This window comes from Phlebotomus papatasi, chromosome 1, assembly GCF_024763615.1.
Source record: "Phlebotomus papatasi isolate M1 chromosome 1, Ppap_2.1, whole genome shotgun sequence".
In the NCBI taxonomy this organism is placed as follows: domain Eukaryota; kingdom Metazoa; phylum Arthropoda; class Insecta; order Diptera; family Psychodidae; genus Phlebotomus; species Phlebotomus papatasi.
In genome coordinates, this window is record NC_077222.1 from 108,712,667 (window position 1) to 108,731,842 (window position 19,176).

At 29.9% G+C, this 19,176-nt stretch overlaps 1 protein-coding gene across 1 annotated transcript in view; it reads right to left on the reverse strand.

Annotated features, from left to right (window-relative positions):
- Positions 1 to 15,903, reverse strand: part of LOC129799127 (adenylate cyclase type 6) — a 133,639-nt gene extending 117,736 nt beyond the window's left edge. Inside the window, exons 1-2 of the mRNA XM_055842777.1 lie at positions 14,871 to 15,903; positions 11,456 to 11,634 (exon numbers count right to left, since the gene is read on the reverse strand). The gene's annotated coding sequence lies outside the window, so the exon portion shown is untranslated. The remainder of the gene's footprint in view (positions 1 to 11,455; positions 11,635 to 14,870) is intronic.
- Between the last annotated feature and the right edge of the window lie 3,273 nt (positions 15,904 to 19,176).

The following is a 19,176-nucleotide window of genomic DNA, read 5'->3' on the forward strand; positions in this document are numbered from 1 at the left end:
AACTTACGGTTTTGATTTTAGAGTATCATGGTTTTGATTTTAGAAACTTATGGTTTTGATATTAGAAACTTATGGGTTTGATTTTAGAGTATTGTGGTTTTGATTTTAGAAACTCATGGGTTTGATTTTAGAAACTTACGGTTTTGATTTTAGAGTATCATGGTTTTGATTTTAGAGTATTGTGGTTTTAATTTTAGAGTATTGTGGTTTCGATTTTAGGAACTTATGGGTTTGATTTTAGAGTATTGTGGTTTTGATTTTAGAAACTCATGGGTTTGATTTTAGAAACTTACGGTTTTGATTTTAGAGTATCATGGTTTTGATTTTAGAAACTTATGGTTTTGATATTAGAAACTTATGGGTTTGATTTTAGAGTATTGTGGTTTTAATTTTAGAGTATTGTGGTTTCGATTTTAGAAACTTATGGTTTTGATTTTAGAAACTTATGGTTTTGATTTTAGAAACTTATGGGTTTGATTTTAGAAACTTATGGTTTTGATTTTAGAGTATCATGGTTTTGATTTTAGAAACTTATGGGTTTGATTTTAGAAACTTATGGGTTTGATTTTAGAAACTTATGGTTTTGATTTTAGAGTATCATGGTTTTGATTTTAGAAACCTATGGGTTTGATTTTAGAGTATTGTGGTTTTGATTTTAGAGTATCATGGCTTTGATTTTAGAAACTTATGGGTTTGATTTTAGAAACTTATGGTTTTGATTTTAGAAACTTATGGTTTTGATTTTAGAAACTTATGGGTTTGATTTTAGAAACTTATGGTTTTGATTTTAGAGTATCATGGTTTTGATTTTAGAAACCTATGGGTTTGATTTTAGAGTATTGTGGTTTTGATTTTAGAGTATCATGGCTTTGATTTTAGAAACTTATGGGTTTGATTTTAGAAACTTATGGTTTTGATTTTAGAGTATCATGGTTTTGATTTTAGAGTATTGTGGTTTTAATTTTAGAGTATTGTGGTTTTGATTTTAGAAACTTATGGGTTTGATTTTAGAGTATTGTGGTTTTGATTTTAGAAACTTATGGGTTTGATTTTAGAAACTTATGGTTTTGATTTTAGAAACTTATGGTTTTGATTTTAGAGTATTGTGGTTTTAATTTTAGAGTATTGTGGTTTCGATTTTAGAAACTTATGGTTTTGATTTTAGAAACTTATGGTTTTGATTTTAGAAACTTATGGGTTTGATTTTAGAAACTTATGGTTTTGATTTTAGAGTATCATGGTTTTGATTTTAGAAACTTATGGGTTTGATTTTAGAAACTTATGGGTTTGATTTTAGAAACTTATGGTTTTGATTTTAGAGTATCATGGTTTTGATTTTAGAAACCTATGGGTTTGATTTTAGAGTATTGTGGTTTTGATTTTAGAGTATCATGGCTTTGATTTTAGAAACTTATGGGTTTGATTTTAGAAACTTATGGTTTTGATTTTAGAAACTTATGGTTTTGATTTTAGAAACTTATGGGTTTGATTTTAGAAACTTATGGTTTTGATTTTAGAGTATCATGGTTTTGATTTTAGAAACCTATGGGTTTGATTTTAGAGTATTGTGGTTTTGATTTTAGAGTATCATGGCTTTGATTTTAGAAACTTATGGGTTTGATTTTAGAAACTTATGGTTTTGAATTTAGAGTATCATGGTTTTGATTTTAGAGTATTGTGGTTTTAATTTTAGAGTATTGTGGTTTTGATTTTAGAAACTTATGGGTTTGATTTTAGAGTATTGTGGTTTTGATTTTAGAAACTTATGGGTTTGATTTTAGAAACTTATGGTTTTGATTTTAGAAACTTATGGTTTTGATTTTAGAGTATTGTGGTTTTAATTTTAGAGTATTGTGGTTTCGATTTTAGAAACTTATGGTTTTGATTTTAGAAACTTATGGTTTTGATTTTAGAAACTTATGGTTTTGATTTTAGAGTATTGTGGTTTTAATTTTAGAGTATTGTGGTTTCGATTTTAGAAACTTATGGTTTTGATTTTAGAAACTTATGGTTTTGATTTTAGAGTATCATGGTTTTGATTTTAGAAACTTATGGGTTTGATTTTAGAAACTAATGGGTTTGATTTTAGAAACTTATGGTTTTGATTTTAGAGTATCATGGTTTTGATTTTAGAAACCTATGGGTTTGATTTTAGAGTATTGTGGTTTTGATTTTAGAGCATCATGGTTTTGATTTTAGAGTATCATGGTTTTGATTTTAGAGTATTGTGGTTTTAATTTTAGAGTATTGTGGTTTTGATTTTAGAAACTTATGGGTTTGATTTTAGAAACTCATGGTTTTGATTTTAGAGTATTGTGGTTTTGATTTTAGAAACTTATGGGTTTGATTATAAAAAAATTATGGTTTTGATTTTAGAGTATCATGGTTTTGATTTTAGAAACTTATGGGTTTTATTTTAGAAACTTATGGGTTTGATTTTAGAAACTCATAGTTTTGATATTAGAGTATCATGGTTTTGATTTTACAAACTTATGGGTTTGATTTTAGAAACTTATGGGTATGATTTTAGAAACTCATGGTTTTGATTTTAGAGTATCATGGTTTTGGTTTTAGAAACTTATGGGTTTGATTTTAGAAACTTATGGGTTTGATTTTAGAAACTTATGGGTTTGATTTTAGAGTATCATGGTTTTGATTTTAGAGTATCATGGTTTTGATTTTAGAGTATTGTGGTTTTAATTTTAGAGTATTGTGGTTTTGATTTTAGAAACTTATGGGTTTGATTTTAGAAACTTATGGGTTTGATTTTAGAAACTTATGGTTTTGATTTTAGAGTATCATGGCTTTGATTTTAGAGTATTGTGGTTTTAATTTTAGAGTATTGTGGTTTTGATTTTAGAAACTTATGGGTTTGATTTTAGAAACTTATGGGTTTGATTTTAGAAACTTATGGTTTTGATTTTAGAGTATCATGGTTTTGATTTTAGAGTATTGTGGTTTTAATTTTAGAGTATTGTGGTTTTGATTTTAGAAACTTATGGGTTTGATTTTAGAGTATTGTGGTTTTGATTTTAGAAACTTATGGTTTTGATTTTAGAGTATCATGGTTTTGATTTCAGAAACTTATGGGTTTGATTTTAGAAAATTATGCGTTTGATTTTAGAAACTTATGGTTTTGATTTTAGAGTATTGTGGTTTTGATTTTAGAAACTTATGGGTTTGATTTTAGTAACTTATGGTTTTGATTTTAGAGTATTGTGGTTTTGATTTTAGAAACTTATGGGTTTGATTATAGAAAAATTATGGTTTTGATTTTAGAGTATCATGGTTTTGATTTTAGAAACTTATGGGTTTTATTTTAGAAACTTATGGGTTTGATTTTAGAAACTCATAGTTTTGATATTAGAGTATCATGGTTTTGATTTTACAAACTTATGGGTTTGATTTTAGAAACTTATGGGTATGATTTTAGAAACTCATGGTTTTGATTTTAGAGTATCATGGTTTTGGTTTTAGAAACTTATGGGTTTGATTTTAGAAACTTATGGGTTTGATTTTAGAAACTTATGGGTTTGATTTTAGAGTATCATGGTTTTGATTTTAGAGTATCATGGTTTTGATTTTAGAGTATTGTGGTTTTAATTTTAGAGTATTGTGGTTTTGATTTTAGAAACTTATGGGTTTGATTTTAGAAACTTATGGGTTTGATTTTAGAAACTTATGGTTTTGATTTTAGAGTATCATGGCTTTGATTTTAGAGTATTGTGGTTTTAATTTTAGAGTATTGTGGTTTTGATTTTAGAAACTTATGGGTTTGATTTTAGAAACTTATGGGTTTGATTTTAGAAACTTATGGTTTTGATTTTAGAGTATCATGGTTTTGATTTTAGAGTATTGTGGTTTTAATTTTAGAGTATTGTGGTTTTGATTTTAGAAACTTATGGGTTTGATTTTAGAGTATTGTGGTTTTGATTTTAGAAACTTATGGTTTTGATTTTAGAGTATCATGGTTTTGATTTTAGAGTATTGAGGATTTGATTTTAGAGTTTCATGGTTTTGACTTTAAACTCTAAAATCAAAATCATGGTACTCTAAAATCAAAACCACAATACTCTAAAATCAAAACCATGATACTCTAAAATCAAAACCATGATACTCTAAAATTAAAACCATGACACTCTAAAATCAAAACCGAGATACTCTAAAATCAAAACCATAAGTTTCTAAAATCAGAACCATAAGTTCCTAAAATCAAAACCACAATACCGTAAAATCAAAACCATAAGTTTCTAAAATCAAACCCATAAGTTTCTAAAATCAAAACCACGATACTCTAAAATCAAAACCACAATACTCTAAAATCAAAACCATAAGTTTCTAAAATCAAAACCACAATACTCTAAAATCAAAACCACGATACTCTAAAATCAAAACCACAATACTCTAAAATCAAAACCATAAGTTTCTAAAATCAAACCCATAAGTTTCTAAAATCAAAACCACGATACTCTAAAATCAAAACCGCAATACTCTAAAATCAAACACATAAGTTTCTAAAATCAAAACCACGATACTCTAAAATCAAAACCGCAATACTCTAAAATCAAACCCATAAGTTTCTAAAATCAAAACCACGATACTCTAAAATCAAAACCACGATACTCTAAAATCAAACCCATAAGTTTCTAAAATCAAAACCGCAATACTCTAAAATCAAACCCATAAGTTTCTAAAATCAAAACCACAATACTCTAAAATAAAAACCACGATACTCTAAAATCAAAACCGCAATACTCTAAAATCAAACCCATAAGTTTCTAAAATCAAAACCACGATACTCTAAAATCAAAACCACAATACTCTAAAATCAAAACCATAAGTTTCTAAAATCAAACCCATAAGTTTCTAAAATCAAAACCACGATACTCTAAAATCAAACCCATAAGTTTCTAAAATCAAAACCGCAATACTCTAAAATCAAAACCATAAATTTCTAAAATCAAACCCATAAGTTTCTAAAATCAAAACCACAATACTCTAAAATCAAAACCACGATACTCTAAAATCAAAACCGCAATACTCTAAAATCAAACCCATAAGTTTCTAAAATCAAAACCACGATACTCTAAAATCAAAACCACAATACTCTAAAATCAAAACCATAAGTTTCTAAAATCAAAACCACGATACTCTAAAATCAAAACCGCAATACTCTAAAATCAAACCCATAAGTTTCTAAAATCAAAACCACGATACTCTAAAATCAAAACCATAAGTTTCTAAAATCAAACCCACAATACTCTAAAATCAAAACCATGATGCTCTAAAATCAAAACCGCAATACTCTAAAATCAAACCCATAAGTTTCTAAAATCAAAACCACGATACTCTAAAATCAAAACCGCAATACTCTAAAATCAAACCCATAAGTTTCTAAAATCAAAACCACGATACTCTAAAATCAAAACCACAAGTTTCTAAAATCAAAACCACAATACTCTAAAATCAAAACCATAAGTTTCTAAAATCAAAACCACAATACTCTAAAATCAAAACCATAAGTTTCTAAAATCAAAACCACAATACTCTAAAATCAAAACCATAAGTTTCTAAAATCAAAACCACGATACTCTAAAATCAAAACCGCAATACTCTAAAATCAAACCCATAAGTTTCTAAAATCAAAACCACGATACTCTAAAATCAAAACCGCAATACTCTAAAATCAAACCCATTAGTTTCTAAAATCAAAACCACGATACTCTAAAATCAAAACCATAAGTTTCTAAAATCAAAACCACAATACTCTAAAATCAAAACCATAAGTTTCTAAAATCAAACCCATAAGTTTCTAAAATCAAAACCACGATACTCTAAAATCAAAACCACAATACTCTAAAATCAAAACCATAAGTTTCTAAAATCAAAACCACAATACTCTAAAATCAAAACCACGATACTCTAAAATCAAAACCACAATACTCTAAAATCAAAACCATAAGTTTCTAAAATCAAACCCATAAGTTTCTAAAATCAAAACCACGATACTCTAAAATCAAAACCACAATACTCTAAAATCAAAATCATAAGTTTCTAAAATCAATCCCATAAGTTTCTAAAATCAAAACCACAATACTCTAAAATCAAAACCATGATGCTCTAAAATCAAAACCGCAATACTTTAAAATCAAACCCATAAGTTTCTAAAATCGAAACCACGATACTCTAAAGTCAAAACCGCAATACTCTAAAATCAAACCCATAAGTTTCTAAAATCAAAAAACCACGATACTCTAAAATCAAAACCACAATACTCTAAAATCAAAACCATAAGTTTCTAAAATCAAAACCATAAGTTTCTAAAATCAAAACCACAATACTCTAAAATCAAAACCATGGTACTCTAAAATCAAAACCATGTTACTCTAAAATCAAAACCATGGTACTCTAAAATCAAAACCATGGTACTCTAAAATCAAAACCATGATACTCTAAAATCAAAACCACGATACTCTAAAATCAAAACCACAATGCTGTAGAATCATCACCACAATAGTCTAAAATCAAATCCCCAATATTCTAAAAGAATTCAAAACCACAATAGACCAACATCAGAACCAAAGTATTCTAAAAGCAAGACAATAATACTCTAAAATCAAAACCATATTAGTCTTAAATATTTCAGATTAAGCAACATACTTCAGTGGAGATGAATTCCGATTGGAAAAGTTTATATAAAATATCGAAATAAGACAGACTATGAGAGGTTCTAAGCCTTGATACTCTAAAATCAAAACCATTATACTCTTAAATATTTCAGATTAAGCAACATACTTCAGTGGAGGTAAATTCCGATTGGCAAAGTTCATATAGAAAATTGAAATGAAAGATGCATATGAGAGTTTCATGGAAGTGAATACGCGCGCATCATATGCATCACGTGGAAAAAGGTAAAGAATAAAATATATAACATTCACAAAAAAAAACCTCAAATTGCCTTGATTCAAAACCTCAGAATACTCTACTTTCAGAACCAGCAAAACTCGACAATCAACACAGCAAACACTCCAAAATCAAAACCATGGTACTCTAAAGTCAAAACCATGGTACTCTAAAATCAAAACCATGGTACTCTAAAATCAAAACCATGGTACTCTAAAATCAAAACCATGGTACTCTAAAATCAAAACCATGGTACTCTAAAATCAAAACCATGATACTCTAAAATTAAAACCATAAGTTTCTAAAATCAAACCCATAAGTTTCTAAAATCAAACCCATAAGTTTCTAAAATCAAAACCATGATACTCTAAAATCAAAACCATAAGTTTCTAAAATCAAACCCATAAGTTTCTAAAATCAAAACCACAATACTCTAAAATCAAAACCATAAGTTTCTAAAATCAAACCCATAAGTTTCTAAAATTAAAACCACAATACTCTAAAATCAAAACCATAAGTTTCTAAAATCAAAACCACAATACTCTAAAATCAAAACCACAATACTCTAAAATTAAAACCACAATACTCTAAAATCAAAACCATAAGTTTCTAAAATCAAACCCATAAATTTCTAAAATCAAACCCATAAGTTTCTAAAATCAAACCCATAAGTTTCTAAAATCAAAACCACAATACTCTAAAATCAAAACCATAAGTTTCTAAAATCAAACCCATAAGTTTCTAAAATTAAAATCACAATACTCTAAAATCAAAACCATAAGTTTCTAAAATCAAAACCACAATACTCTAAAATTAAAACCACAATACTCTAAAATCAAAACCATGATACTCTAAAATCAAAACCATGATGCTCTAAAATCAAAACCACAATACTCTAAAATCAAACCCATAAGTTTCTAAAATCAAAACCATGATACTCTAAAATCAAACCCATAAGTTTCTAAAATCAAAACCACAATACTCTAAAGTCAAAACCACAATACTCTAAAATCAAAACCATGATACTCTAAAATCAAAACCATTTTTGCTACAAATTCAAAACTATTTTTCTCTAAATTTAAGAGTAAAAGAGTCTAGATTCAAAGATACTGAATTTCAAAACCATAGTAGGGGAGACAGGGGTAGAATTAGCCAGCAAATGAAGCTTTTTTTTCGCGAGTGGCTTGTGAAAAAATGATAAGTTTTGTCTAATATTTTTATGTTTCATAAGTAGCATTAGGATATTGGCTATATGAAACAGTGTAGTTCAAAGCTCTAAAATCCTTGGCTTTTTCTTGAGAGGATAATGAAAAAAGTACTGCACATTGGCTACACTTACCCCTGCCTGGGTAGAAATAGCCACTTTTGGGGTACTAATTGCCACTAGTTTCACAGATGAAATTTTAAACTGGAGATACCAAATATTGTTTCACTTGATACACTGAAGCCCACTGATGCTAAATATGTTACTTAAACCTAAAGAAAAGGGCTTTAGCCAACATTTTTATGACATTTTTGTAATTGAGGCAAAATTAATGCAAACATTCTAAAAAAATCTATTTCTCAAGTTGCTCATACAAATGGCAATATTGCTTGGAATATCAATAGTACTTTTTCATCTAACAATTATCCATCTATTAGTGAAAAATCATTGATAGTTTTAGCCCGCCACGGAAGAGTGACTACAACTGCCCCGAGGGCTGTTTCAGTGTTTATCATCTTATATAAAAAAGTGGATAATTATTATCCAAGTGAAAAATATTTTTTAATTAGGTTTATTAAACCAGAAACGAGGTAAAACTATGAAATCTTGACTAGAAACTCAGAAAACCAAATGCTGGTCCAAAAACTGTAACATCAAAACTACAATTTGATACCCATTTTATAAAAATGCTTCTAAATTGTAGGATAACAGGATCAGAGTTATAAATATTTCTGGGAATATGGGGATGTGTTCCTACTTTCATTAAAAAATACTTTGCTCGATGTACATTTTAAGAAAAACGAGAAAAATCCACTGTCTACTTTTACCCCTGGCTATAGGTACCCCGGTCTCCCCTACTCTAAAATTTAAGAAAATGCTCTTATAGAAATTTTTTCTTAATTTAAGCAAAATTTAAGCAAAAAATTGCTTGGAGCAAAATCGAAGCCTTATTTAGAGTATTTTTTTCTTGAATCTAGAGGGTAATTTTTCTCTGTGAAGTTGCAATACAATTATGCAAATGGTTAATATGCTTATGTGAAGTGAAATGTGGCTCTTTGGAACTTTGGTTTTCGGGATTTTGGCTTTTGGAAATCTTCCACTTTTCAGGTTTTTGACTCATTTACAATTTTAGCTTTCAGGTTTTGGACTTTCGGGATTTTGGCGTTGGGAATTTTAATTTTTGGAACTTGACTGGGGTCCATTTATCTTACATATTTTTGGTGTTATATTTACAAAATCCGGTGAAATGATTTGCATATTATGTTGTGATATATTAAATCTTAAGTAAAATAAAAAAATGAGGGGCATGTTAACGCTCCTAGGGTCGACTTATGGGGGGGGGGGGTTCCCCGAAGGTCCCAAGTCGCTATCTCTTACCGTTTAGCCTCTAGAGTTGACGACAACCGGACGAACGGACGGAAATAATATGTTAATACGTGTTTTCTTCTACATTCATTATTTATACAGGTTATAATATCTTTATTTTATTTTATTTTGAAAGAGTAAAAACGTTATAGTGTGGAAATTAAAAAAAAAACACAAGAGAAGCCAAACATAATTCAATGGTAAAAATACACAAAAAATATTGACGAACACCGATATTTGTTCAAAATTGTATCTCAAGTGTTTTATTCTATCAAATATTCCCAGAAAAATTTTAAAACTCTAAGTATTTCGAAAAATACAATGAAAAGAATTATGAAATTATTCAATTTTATTTTCCTTATTACCCATCAAGCATTCTCTTTGATTTTGAAGTGGGGAATGAAATTTTAATCACTGTGTATACTGTTTCCTTCAATATTTCGTTTAAAAGGGGACGAAAAATGGAAAATCTGACCAAAACGTTGAAGGTAAAATAACTGTTCATTGGAGTATATTTGAGCAAGAATTAAAGAAAAATACAAAGGAAATGACAATTATAGCCGAGAGTAATATTATTGGTGCATTGAAAAAAAATTTGTAAAATTGTTGGTGAATATTTAGAAATTTCTACTGGGGATTTACGAAATGTATAACCCACACAAAAGTTCGTAAAAGTTTGTACTTTTACATAAATATTGTTCGTAACATAATAACTTGACAAAAATTTTTCGTTTTTTACAAACATATGGTCGTACATATTTATTTGTTTGCCTGACAAAACTTTACGAACGTTTTTTATGTGAATAAATGTTTATTAAGCGATTATAGTGTTTACGAAAAATGCTCGTTAAATGATCATGTTACGAACAATGTTTGTGAAAAAATACAAACTTTTACGAACTTTTTAATAGGCGATACGATTTACAAACATTTCGTAAGTTCTCAATAGAAAAATTCACAAACATTTACGAACAATTTTACGAAATATCTTTTACTATGTATTATTATATTAATCATATTTGTTTATAGATATATTCAATACATTTTCCCTTACAAAATGACCAATTTATATCTAAAATTAAAGATTGTAGTAATTTATATGTAAAAATTTTATTTTGCTAGAATATAAACATATTTTAAGAGGTTATTTAGATAAAAGAAAAGAAAAGTTTTCAGTGTTCCTTAGTTTATATAAATCTATGGAAAATTTTGAATATTTATATTCTTGTTTAAAATAGTCGTTAAGTTTTCATATGACTGACTTAGCGATCAAGAAACGTGATACCTTTAAATTTTCAGTACATGAATAGTTTGTCTAATCACTGTAAGTGGCGTTGAAATCATTTCTTAAATAGGTGTCGCTGAAATGTTAATTAAAATTCGCAAGAAGCACAAATATTGATCAAAATTAATCGAAAAATCCGACTGCAGCTTAAAACACATAGAAAACTTATAATTTAAAGGAATTTCAAGCTACATAGACACGAGAAAAAGTTTTATGTTTACATTTTAATTCAGTAGCACAACCGAGATACGTTCAGAGATAACATTATAATCACATCAAAGGTCGTCTGGGGAATTTTCTCACTTTGTTGTGTGGAAAACTGTTATTTTAATCAAATTTTCTGATATAATTATTTAATGGAAATTATCGCGGAGGTTTTTATTCATTGAATAAACACCCAAAAAATTATCACACAGCAGAGATCGTGAGGTTTTATCATTTTGGTAGGGTGGTATGTGTGCTGTATTCTATCTCACTTGTGGTTTCATCTTCGCACTAAAAGCGATTAAATTGCTGTGATATCATTTTAATCTTTTCCATTGCGACTCTTACGATATTCTTTAATGCGATATCTTACAGGGTTTGTGCATTAGTATACTGTTTGAGTCATATATTATAAGTTTATTTACAGTATAAATTTATATACACAGGTGTAAATGTGTTTATTTGATTTTCGCATAAGATAGAAAAAAAATTACCACAATTTATTTTTTTCTCCTACACCTCTCTTGGCTTTTTCTTCAATGGTAGTGCCTCAGTAGATTACATTGGTGACTACTTCTCCACACGATCACTAACTTTTTTTTTGTAGCACAACACAGAAGCAAATAAATTTATTATTACTTATATTTGACGGTTCCATTTCATACTATTCCATCTGCGAATGACAACAGTTTAGGAAAGCTTTTTGAACTTTTTGAGCTTTGAAGGTCTGTTTGCATTAAAGCTCTATTCATGGAATTCACGTATTTTAGGAAAAATGCAACTTCGATAGATGGATTTATTCTAACGAAATACTATTCTTTAATAAGAAAAAAAACTTGGAATCATCGTTGTCCATAAGTTTCTGTTCTATTAATCGACTTGTCGTACCCAAGTAATATTATATTATCTTCAGAAACGCATTACGTAACAAAAGCATAATTTTTACGTTCTTAAAATTATCTCAAACGTATATAACTTTATTGAAAGTATTCTTTTAAAATTTACAATAAACCCGTACTATTTAAAACTTTTCCTGAGAGATCACTTGAAATTTTTTTCAGATAACTGTCCCGAAAAATAAATGTAAGTTTTTCTCAGCATCTTCCTCGTCCTTCTTCCTCATTGATATATCATTATTTCTTGCAGTCATCGAAGATTTCTTTGCTAATTAATGAGTTTCCTTTCACTTAGCACCTGCACACAATTTCTCTCTTAATAAAAATTAATAAAACAACGACTCTGTGAGATATTCCTGAGTCTAAGTGGTGAAAGAAACAAACTTTGGGTTGGCATTCATAATAATTTTTGCTAAAAAAAAGGTAACTTTATTGATACCTTGCTTTATTAAGATTCAATTCAATTCAGGCCGCAAGATCCGTAAACATTTTGTAAAAATTAACGTAAAACTAAGGTAATTTTAAAGTCATTATAGAATTATTAAGGTAAAAATTACGTTTTTCTTACGTTATTTTTCTTTTGGGTAACAAAATATCTGCGAACAGTCCTGCCACAAAATTTTTTGAATATTTTCTGAATTAAAATCTGTTCAGGATATGGAAAATTTTGGACGCAAGCTACAATAAAAATATCTCCTGAAATATTTGATAATTTTTTCGAATCTAAAAAAAAATTAAACTGAACGCAAAACAACTTAAATTTGAATTTATAAACAATTTATTAAAAAAAAAATATTTACAAAAAGTATTAGGAAATACACAAATAGGAAATGGAAATCTTATACGGACTTCAGGATCTAAAATTTAGATATATGACTTATCTGGTGTAATTTCTTAATAACTAGTATTTTTTTTAAATATTTTTATTAAGTATTGCATATTAATAGTAATTGACTTCATATATTTTCGAATCATTAAAATTTTTTGTTTAGAAAATCTAGATCTACGGAAACTGAGCTAAACTTCTAGTTTGAAGACCGCTTTACGACAGCAAAGGTCAAATTCACGAATGTAACCAGTTACAACTGACTCATTATTGTCTATTTCGTTTTGTCGATTTCCTGGTTAATCGGGAATTTAGCCATGGGCAAAACCAATTATATCGCACTACAGTAAATTTTGTATTAATACGGACACTTTCCCAAGCAATCAAAACCAATCAAATCAAATGCTTATCTAGTTATGCTCGTTAATTTAAATTCAAATGGAAAAATATAATCCGAGTAGGCCCTATATATCAGTCGTTAAATAACACCATGTTTCAATAGTAAGTTTTTGGGATATAAAGCATTTTTACAGCATGACGAAAAAATAACGTAAATATTACTACACAACGTCTCGGAATTAATGACACCGGAATCAGTGACCGAAAAGAAAACTTCTTCTGAAAATTAAAAACATCCCTTTTTTTTCAAAGTAAAGTTTTTGAATATTCTAAAAAAATATTGAGGAACTCTGAACAAAGAGGTATAACATTATTTTCACATTATATCTTAACAAAAATTTTAAATAGTTTTTAAATCGGCCGCAAAAATATTTTGCATTTCTAAAAAGATCTTACTCCGTTTTTCTTAGTCTTTTTTAGTTTTTCTACCCCGAAAATGTCGTTAATCCAGCAGAACTTTCTGTATATTGCTACTTGGGTAATGCAACAATAATAAAATTAAGCGATCCAATATCCCTCTAAACCCCTATCTTCTCACAGACGAAAAAAATGTTAGGAAAGCATTATCGTTCTTCGGAGAAATGACTGTCTATCCTATTCTTTGAGAAATTTCACAGGATCCTATTTGAACATCTTTCTGGCGATTTAAAGATTTCCTCATTCGGGGAAACCGAAGCGCTTCTCCATATATTAGATTGCATATAGGGTAACTGTACCAAATTTCGGCCAGCTTTCAATTTCGGCCACTTCTTTTGTCCCTTAATTGACCCTTCTCCTAATTAAAAACGAAACCGCTATTTTTACTGATTATACTAAAACCAGGGGGTGACATTAGCTCTGAAAAATGAACCCGTTGTTATTGTATTTTTTTTCCTATTTCCGTACACATTTCACGAGCTATCTTTAAACCTACGTAGGTTTCCTATGCAATATTAAGTTGGCTTTTATTTTGTATTTGTATTTTTTGCTAATTTATTCTACTCTACAATGACAGTAAACAGCTAATAAACTCAAAGTTTTTTCGGCATGTTAGAAATATATGAGAAACATAGGAACCGTCATGTCCCTGACTAAAACTAATCAGGGGAACTGCTTGTAATTTGGGACAGCCTGTAATTTCGAACCTTTTGAAGGCAAAGTTGGGCAATACAAATAAATTGATCAAAATTGTGGAATTTTCTTTGAGTATTTGATGAATTCGTTCAATTTTGAATATGATTTAAATTAAAATTTTGTTTGCTTCAGTCTTATTTATGGTGAAGTAGTAATAATTTTTCTTGAGAAATAATGGAAAGTTTCCCGGGCTCCTTGATTATTCTACGGTTCCTTCTCATAAACAGGAAGAGAACTTGGTATGATAGGTTTATGAAATGGGGAACAATAGGCATCCTATTGAGGCGGATTAGGAGTCCGAAATAACAAGAAAAGCGTCCAAAATTGCAAGCATAATGTTCAGATTCATAGTCAAAATCACGTATACATTTTTACTTATTTTTAAACTTATTAAAATTAATTCTGAAAAGGAAGTAAGAAAAAATTTCAATTTGTATTGAAAATATTGAACTTCAAACTTAGGATATTAGTGCTTATATACACTCCGTCCGAAATTGCAAGCACTTCCTCTATACAAAACTGAACAACTCATCATTTGAATTTTCGGTTACCACCAAATTTACAATTGTTAACAAAATTTAGTCTGAGGATCAGTACAACTCTCTCAATACTTAGAATAGTATGAAATGGAATCATCGATGCGTATGTAATAAAAGAATTTTGATATATTCATACAATCACCATATTTCATCCTTTTCATCCATTGAACACACTAATGGTTAGAAAAAAGTCAATATTTCGCTATTTTTAATTAAGAATCTACCTCTGAACAATATCAATTCGTGGTTTCATGTCCCGGATGATTTTTTTTCGTTTTTTTTTCGTATTCGGCCCCTCTGTTAGGGTAGTCTGATATTGAATAGGAAAATTTGTATGATTTTTTTCCGTTGTTGTTACTCAATGCTCAATTTTATCACACATCAATCTTTAGTGTTTTCACAAATTTTCATGATAGCACGATACACAAAAAGGGCGAACACGAGATACAAAGGTATGTGAATGAAAAAATATAGCACATTTTCTGCGGTACTTTCCACCGTGTCTGGCGTCGTGCTTTTGACTGGGCTTTTCGTGGTGAAAAACTCGGGTTTTATATTGAAAACTCATTCAGTGTATGAACTTTTGATTTTTCATCTTTTTCACTCTCTCTCTCTTCCACCCTCCAAATTCAGCTAACTCCAACTTGATTTTTCACCCTTCTTTCCCTATTCTTTTTCTCTCTTTTCTCACCACCCTACTTTTCACCTTTTTTAACGCTAATCCACGATAAGTAAAAACAACACAAAAGTGTATTTACCACAAAGTATTATTCATCACACTTTTGGTGTTACAATGGTTCTTTTTTTTCCCCTGTTCTTAAAGAAAAACCGGGAGGAACATTGAGTAAAAAAAAAAGATTGAAGAAGGTACACGGAAACAACTAAGAGATGCTGTATACAAAAAAAAAGCTTCCAAGGAATTTTTGGTATAGGAAGCAATTCTTCTCACTCGAAAATTATCTCTCTAAATTATTTAATTAAATTAACATTTGTATGAAGCACGTCACACAGCTGTTTTTTTTTGCGGAGTGGAAAGAACTTCACTTATAAACACCCATCAAGAATTCACAAACCGAAATTATTCGTCACCCGAGAGAATGAGTCTTAAAATGAGCCAAGAGACTTCTCCGGCATCAACTTCCGTCCAGTTGAAATATCGTCTGTCAACTGATTTCAGTAGAGCACCTCATGTGAACATTTTCCGCAAGCCTCTGAAAGCATTGGAGAGGAGAGAACGCGAGTTACTTTTGTACTACAACAACTTTGCCATAGTGAGTTGCCGTACTCTCAGTCAGAAAAGCTATTATGTGCCCCACCGATTGGAAGGTTGGTGTTGGAAATATAAAACTTTTCTGTATAGATACCATCAAGAGCATAGATATAAATCGGGAGAAGTCTCTGGGATACAGCGCTACGGCTAAATGCGTGCAGAGTTGAATGAGATATACCTCTCCAGGGAATACGATAAAGATAGTAGTATACCCAGAGCTTATCGTGAGAGCACGCAATGATGCCAATCAATGTATCTTGTTGGTTAAACAAACAATGCACGATATGGAACATTTCTGAGAATTAACCGGATGAAAGGGTGAAAGTTTTCCTCTCATACTCTCCCATCAATTACACCAAAGTTATTTACATCTATTATATAATTAAAGGATATTCAAATTGCACTACAATTTATTATCCTTTAATGAGAGTTCTATGTGATTGACAAATAGTTGAGCTAGAGACATGTTGCACCCACTAAAAATCAGAGGGATATTTTTATAAATTAGTATTTTCCGAAACAATAATCATTTCCTTACTTGCCTAGACACTATATATTTACTAACTATTTTTGGAATACAGTAGAGTCTCGCTATAGGCCATCGCTCTATAGTCCACAATTTATCGACCGTTGATTTCAAAACACTGATTTTAAGTTGGGTTATGTTTTTTAGTACGCGACATGAAATGTTGTCATAATTATTTTAATATTTTTGGCAAACTTTATTGAGTAGTTGTGATAATTGTAATCTATAATGAAGAGAGAAAGGACAAGTACCACAATCGCAAAGAAAGTGGAAGCCGTCGAGCAATTTCAATACTTAAAGTCGTTGATAATTTTAAAAAATGACATGGACTATAGTGCGACCCAAGTGTCTTATCTTGAACCAAATATGGACTATAGCGAGACTCTACTGTATTATCCAGATGTATACGGTAAAAACTTTTGTACACTGACCAAAATATTGGAACAAATTTTCTTAGGAACAAATTTGGACCTACAATAGACATTTATTTGTTCAAATTATTTTTTTCACTGTTTTGTTACGAAATATAAGTACTGTTGATCGACTAACAAATGATCAACAGCTGATCAACTTTAGATCAACTGTTGTTCGACTAACAGATAATCAAATTTTGATCAATTTTTAATCAACTGTCGATTAAAATGTGTGTCTATGTAAAGTTGGTCAAAAGTTGATAAAGGTCGATTAATCTGTTGATGATATCGAAAAAAAATATCAAAAAACCAACAGTTGATAGAATTAATCAACTTTTGACCAACTTTACATAAGCTCCGATATATTAACTTGGTAATCAATTTTATGTGAAAAATCAACTTTTTTATCAACTATTTTTCTCTGTGTAGTGAGAATTCCGTTGGAATTTTCTTTGGGAACCGTTTTGATACGGTGGAACCAGTGGAATATCTACAAATTTGAGTCGATTTCGTTTTATATAAATTTATTTCTAAAAGTTGGAATAGAATTTAGACATTTTGTTCCCATTGTCAGGAACAAATTTGAGTAATTTAAAAGACTTCACCCTTTCGTCCAACAGTTGAGGCAGTCAAGGTCTATACTTCAGTCGAGATGGATTTGGGTGCCAAAAGTTTATAAGGAACATCAAATAAAAGTCAACTTACAGTGTTTTATACAGAAGAGTGCATTACAAAATCATATGCGAGTGCTGCCAGTAGGAGGGGAAGGGGGATTCTCGAATTAAAAAAAAAGTGAAAAAAGTGATTTCGGAACAAATTCGTTACTAATCGCTCCGGCACACCTTTTAGATCAGGAAAATTACATGGAAACGAAATTCACATCCTTTTCTTTCTCACAGGCTTTGCATATATCTATCTCATTCCTTCGCACTCCAAATTCGACAGAGCTAAATTGAATTTGTTGTGATGTTTAGAAGAAGAAGAAGAAGAGTGCGAAATAATGAGATAGACATATGCAAATCCTGTGAGAAAGAAAAGGATTCAAATTTCGACTGCACGAAAATTTTCCTGATCTAATAGGTATGCTGAAGCCATAAAAATCAATTTTTAAATATGCCCCAATTGAAAGGTGCCTCACTTCCCCCTAAGTTGAATTAGTGGTACACGGTAAAAAATTTCGGTACATATTTGTTCCAAAAATTAGCTCGTCAACGGACATCCAAATTTTTGACACAAACTTGTTCCTTTTACGAGACTCTGAAAGATACTCAACATTAGTAACGAATTTGTTTCAAACATTTGGTCGTCCATGGACGCCGACAATTTTTGGAACAAGAAGGCACCCAATATTACGCCTGCAGCATATCTTCTGAATCAGGAAAATTTCATGAAATCGAAATTCACAGCAGTGTCCTTCTCAAACTTTTTGTAGTTATCTGTCCCACTCTTTCGCACTCTAAATTGGATTGATCTAAAATGATTTTATTGCGAAGTTTACAAGACTAAGAAAAGTAAGTATACGTATGAGAAAGAGACATATGAAGATTTTGGTTTGATGAAAACAAAATTCATATATCATTCTTTCTCAAAGATTGTCTATGCTTATCCCATTCTTTCGTACTATTTTTCTTTTGAATGTCAGAACAAATTCAATCTAGTTCAATCTAATTCTGAAGGCGAAAGAGTGAGATAAACAAGTGCAAAACGTTAAGGGATGCGAATTTTGATTTCATGAAATTGTCCTGATCCAAAAGCTGTCCTGGAGGTATTATGGCTATACCTAGCTCATTCTTTCGGACTCTTCTTCTTTTTAGAGTCACAATAAGTCTAATTTAATTCAATCCAATTTTATGTGCACAGGAGTGGGATTGACATAATGCAAAATAGATACCGATAAAAATCCCGAAGTCTAAAGCTGCAAATACTAAACTCCCGAAAGATCCACAATCCCTAATTCAACTGTCGTAGCTACACAGCTTTGGAGTTTTGGCTGTCAATGAAGCAAATGTTTGACAGAGTCAGGAATATGCGAATTTTGATTACAAGTAATTATCTTAATCCAAAATGTGTGCCGCGGCTATTTAAACACATTATTTTAATTACAATTGCGTTATGCCATATCCCGGCTTAAATCGTAAGTGAGTCCAGCACATTGTATTTATAGTTTTCTTTTCTTAAAACTAAAAAAAACGAAGATTCTAAGAAAAGCTATAAAGTATGCCAAATTTCGGCC